This window comes from Thermobia domestica, chromosome 6 (assembly GCF_964235325.1).
Source record: "Thermobia domestica chromosome 6, izTheDome1.hap1.1, whole genome shotgun sequence".
NCBI lineage: Eukaryota > Metazoa > Arthropoda > Insecta > Zygentoma > Lepismatidae > Thermobia > Thermobia domestica.
Window position 1 is genome coordinate 142,391,711 of NC_137459.1, and position 5,674 is coordinate 142,397,384.

Here is a 5,674-nt window from a genome sequence, read left to right on the forward strand (position 1 = left end):
AGAACCTAAAGACAATTGTAAATGGCAAACAGTATATCTTGTACTTCCCTTCCGCAATTGGACTGCGTTCTTTCGAGCACATATCTGAAACAATCGGTCTTCATTTCCCTGAATATCGAGGGAACATCAATATTTAATATTGATCACAACACGAAAATAGGTTTGAGTTAATAATCGTTACGAAGCCATTAAGTAGTATACACGAGACAAATTTTAATTATTTCGCTCTACAAATAGAAATATATTGAACATATCTAAATAATTGCATATATTAATTCATTTCCGCAACTAAGAATATGCATAATAGAGTGTTGGGTATTCCCTAAAGTCATAATATTTCTCAGGGAAGTATTATGCAATTATTGTTGTTATAACTCTTTAACTCAAGCCACAGCGTCATAATTCAGTGCTCTTCATTCTTCATTGAGAAAAATGGTTTGCTGAGTGAGACGTCACAAAAAAAGTCACATGTATTTAATACTTTCATAAGCTAGAAAAAATATAATTTTCCATGTTTGTGTATTCTGTTTCTCAAACGAAACTGGATTTCCTTCAGCACATACTGGTAATCCGAATCTCTCAAAAACTTACAATATCAAACATTCATGATTATGCTGTTACGTAGTCATAGAGAAAAGACAGGCACACACCGTACAGTCAGTCATTGAGTAAATTGAGAAATACAGTTATACTGGCATATATGAGTTGGACAATAATGCAAAATGTAGTCAGAAATCACATATAAGCTTCGAAAGTTATTGTACGTACAACACGTGTCACGGTTGTCAATAATGTTGGTATGACTTAAATCTTGCTCACTTGTTATCAGTATTCAATTTATTCGTAAGTGTTGTGGTGTGACAATGGTGTGCTTCAAAGTCAGATCTTACACACTTAACACAATAAGAGGTTGCTAGTGCTTAGTTAATTGGAGTACATGTGACAAAAGCGGCAAGTATTGAGAGCTACACTCTCCAATACCACGCGAGCACTCTCCAATACCACAGTGGGAAAGAGGTATCATCGAAACATAACAGTAGTCAAAAGACAACACACCAAAGAGAGACAAAATGTCATTAAAACGAATCGTGACAAGGAATAAGAAGGTAAAGACTACTAAAACTACGGTGGATGTCAATTGTCAACCAGAGATTCCGATTTTCACGAAAATATTGCCCAGGAAACTCCATGAAAGGATAGTAATGGCAGAGCTCATATAGCTAAGCTCCTGATGACACTAGGAAATGGTACTAAAGAGACTCAATAGTTGTACAAAATCGAAGGACGTGGACGATCGAGGAATGGGAACACGTGATTTCGTCAGGCAAATCTGCATTTACATTGTTTCCCACAGAAGTACTTGTGTATGTGTGGTAAACACCGCCTGAAGCCTACTCTTCATAAATATTCTGGCAACTGTGAAGGTTTGTAGTGATTCTATGGCAATATGAAAATTAATATGATAATTTTCTGCAGGGCCTATTTCACTCTTCCGTTTAACTATGACTCTTAAATTATGTAAACAAATTTTAGGGGACCATGCCCTTCCCGTTGGCGAAGCAGTGTTTCGTGCTTCTAATGTATCAAGATTGTCTCCGTGTCACACGGCTCAGACAGTCACACTGCCGTGTCGTAACAAAACGCTGTAACTTTGGCGAAGAAGTTTTGCGAAAATGAGCCTTAAAGTTTTCATCCGAAGATGTGATCTGTATCGTGTAGAACCAGTGTAACTAGGCAATAATGGTCAACCAATCAATTTTCACCAAATATAATCACACAACATGCATTTACGTAACATTACATGTAACCACGTGTTTCCAAAGTCAAGATACACTGGTTCTACACGATACAGATCTCATTTTCGGATGAAAACTTTAAGGCTCATTTTCGCAAAACTTCTTCGCCAAAGTTACAGCGTTTTGTCACGACACGGCAGCACAGCACATTTCATGTAACATAACCAGGAACTTTTTCACCTATCATTGGTTCCACAATTGCTACATGTGAACATAATCGAGTCATTTAGGTCTGTTTAAGAAATCCTTGTGTCGCTTTTTTTTCGCCAACATTTCTGAAGGAACCGGAGCGTCTTTTCCTGGAAGAGTGGTACAACATTCAATTAGCCATGATTCACCTAATGTCTTTGTATATTTCTCGTCAGAATAAAGCTGTGCTGACCACAATAGCTCACTGTACTACGTATGCTTTTCACTCATTGCTGACCTGTTCGCTTGATTGTGTTCAGCAACTGCGCCTTAATTGGTAATGATTCACTGACATGAGGAAGCATACAGTGTGTTTGTTCATTAAGTTTTGAATGTGATTATAATCTTAACAGTGATGTTTTATTTTCAATCTTATCTGTGAGAAACAAGCCCATTACTCTAAACATAAATTATCAATATTAACCTGTGAAAGTTATGACTCCGTGAAATATCAATATGCCAATGGCAAATCTATGTAAGTGGACAACTTTAGGCAATAAACAATATGTAAACACGAAGAAGTAATATAAAAATTTTCGATACATTATAAAGAAAAGTCTTGATCACCGTTTATGAAAGAGAAACTTGTCTACTATTAGTAATGTGCTCAAAAACTTCAGTATATTTAGAAATTTGATTCAACTTTTTGTAAACTGTATTGATTTTAAACGAAATTACTAATCCAAGTAGAAATGGCATTAAATCTACAGTAAGGTAAAACAATTCCTGCTATACATGTCTTAAGTTTTGTTCTTGTGGTGGATATTGAAATAAAATTCCAAGCAGTTAATTTCATTTTATTTGGAAGCTATGAATTCACCATATTGACACTACCTCATGGAATGTCTGTTTACTGCTAGTTTGGTTCATATATCAACAGAATCTACTGTTATGATACCAATAAATTTATTGGAGTGGCGGAATAGACGCCTGACAATTGTAATCATCAGTTATTATATAGTACATAATGACTATAAAGGTCATGCAATTTTAAAGTGTTGGAGCAATTTCAGTTTATAGTGTATGCATGAGAGTTATATCTTATGGATTGACTTGTTTAAGGATGCAAGTCAGTTGCTTAAAACCAGCAATTTTAATAGCAGACAGTACATAATGTTCAATGTTGTATTCATTAATTGTACATTCTCAGTACCTAATGTCTATTAACTAATTTAGTCAATGAATTATTGCCCAGTATGTTAAAGTGATAATTGTTTTACTGTAATAAAAACACAAGGTTGATTATGATGAATAAAATATATAATTAATTGGATACTGCAATAATCGCACTGGCAAATAGTATAACTAAAAGTTGCATAAATTATGCGATTATTGCCACATAAAGTTTCAACGGTAAAGAAAATAAGACAAATAAATATAAATGTAACAGAGAAAGTTCTGTCGCTTTTTCACCCACCACCTTCGAACATCTATATATCACCTAAGACGTACCTGGAAGATCAAAAATGACCCCCATAAAGATCGACAATTTTCTGCCAACGTTCTGGAAGGCCATGGATTCCATCGTGGTAGAACTTGGTGGACCGTGAAGCGGAGAAAGTATCAAGTGAATTTTGCACTTTTACTAGGGATTTGATCTCGCGTTCTCCAAGGTGATTGTAAAACGATAGGAACAGGTGACAATCGGACGGTGCAACGTAAGGGGAGCATGGCGGATGCAATAGTGTTTCTCATCAAGGGGTAGAATGGTGCCCTGGGTCATCCCAGCCACGTGGGGCTTAGCGTGGTCCTGCAACAGGAGAGCCCCTTTGCGATTCAGAAGTGCTGGCTCCAGAGTTTTGAGTTTTTTTCTTGAACACGGCTCAACTGATAACAGTGCACAGTTGCACTGATGTTCTGACCGGCTGGCAGCAGTTCCCGTTGCAAGATGCAATGAGAAGTCCACCAAACACACATGGGGATAATCTTCTAGTGCAGTGCTGGTTTCTACTGTTTTTTAACCTGTTCATGGGATGCTAAAAATGATAACGGCGCCGCGGAGCTTCGTACAGGACCCACTAATCATCACATGTCAACACCCTGTCCAGAAATGGTTCCTTCCTCAGAAGAGACAGCAAAGAAACACGGGTTTCTGCTTGCTTTGCCTTCTTGGCCGGAGTAAAATCATGTACAACTTGTAGTGCCTTCCAAGTTGAGGGAGGTACTGCTGAATAGTTTCTCAACTCACACTGAATTGTAGTGCCAATTCCTCACACATCTGGCCACTGTTAGCCTCAATTGCAGCCGGAAGGTCTTCATTCTTTATATGTGTTCTTCTTCCGGCACTTCGTGCGTCTTTGAGTTTTTCGTCACCGTCCAGAAACTTGCTAAACCACCGCTAAACTCTCCGCGTTGTCACATCAACCTCAGCAAGGGCTTTGCGTATCTTCCGCCCTGCTGTAGCGGCTTTTGACTCCAGTTTGAACTCGTACAGCATACACGCCCTTGTGACGGTCTGTGGAAGTCCCAAGTTCACTCTGTCCTTACGCAAGTTGACGGTGTAACTTAACTGCCACAACGAGGTATACATTGGGTATGCCCTCACAAAGAACTGAATTTCGCCTTATCTCCATTCGCATTCAACTCACGGTGTGAGAGCCAATTGAACACAGTGATATAACTTTCATAGTTATCTTTATAATTTTGACAATGGTTACGGGTTGAAGATGTTATGTAATAATTTGGACCGATATCAAATACATTCATTATTGAACTGACGTGTTGCCGAACAGATTCTTATTGCGATTAATTTGCTGAGCTGTTTGTGATGCGTATCAAAAGAATTCAACAGATTCAAACTGTCATCGTTACTGTCATAAAGTTTGAATATTGCTATGTTTCTTTATCAATATTGACGTTACGTTATGTTATTTAATTCTTAACAAAAGGCCTTTCAACAGATGATCATATTACTAATTGTCATTCTAGTCTTCCATATAATTGGTTCTAACAACCAAATTCATAAAAGCGCTATTTTGTTTTTTTTGTTTTCTTTTATATTTTGCCATGACACGCGTCCAAAATTAACAAATGTATTTATACAGGGAGTTCTTATACAACACCGACAACGTTGGGAAAGTGGTTCCTGACACCAAGATAAGACAAAATGTATAGACCAACCTGGGTGCACAAATGCTTCCTTTCGGAGTTAAAGGCTCCCAAAAACATGAAGGAATGAACTTCAAAGGTCCATATCGCTAAAAGTATGGGACCTACCGTAGTCGAGTCAAGACTTCACTTAGAAACTAATATGTGCGCTATCAAAAAATACATGTTTCAGAATCCTGCAATACTCATACAACATTTTTATAGGGGGAGTCAGGCTACAGCCATATAATTTGAAGTACTATCAACTACCTCTATAAAAGTTGTTGCGGGAGTACCTCAGGATTCTGAAACTTGGATATTTGGATAGGGCATATGGTAGTTCTTAAGTGAAATCATGACCCGACGACGGAAGGTCCTATAGTTTCGGAGCTGTGGACCTTTAAAGTTCATTTTTTCATGTTCTTGGTAGCCTATAATTCCGAAAGGAAGCATTTGTGCACCCAGGTTGGTCTATACTTTTTTCTTATCTTGCTGTCAAGAATCACCTCTCCTAAGCTGTCAGTGTTGTTTTGAAACACCCTATGTATATTCAATCAATATTATCTTTCTATTATTCAACCAAACGACAATTTTGGACGGAA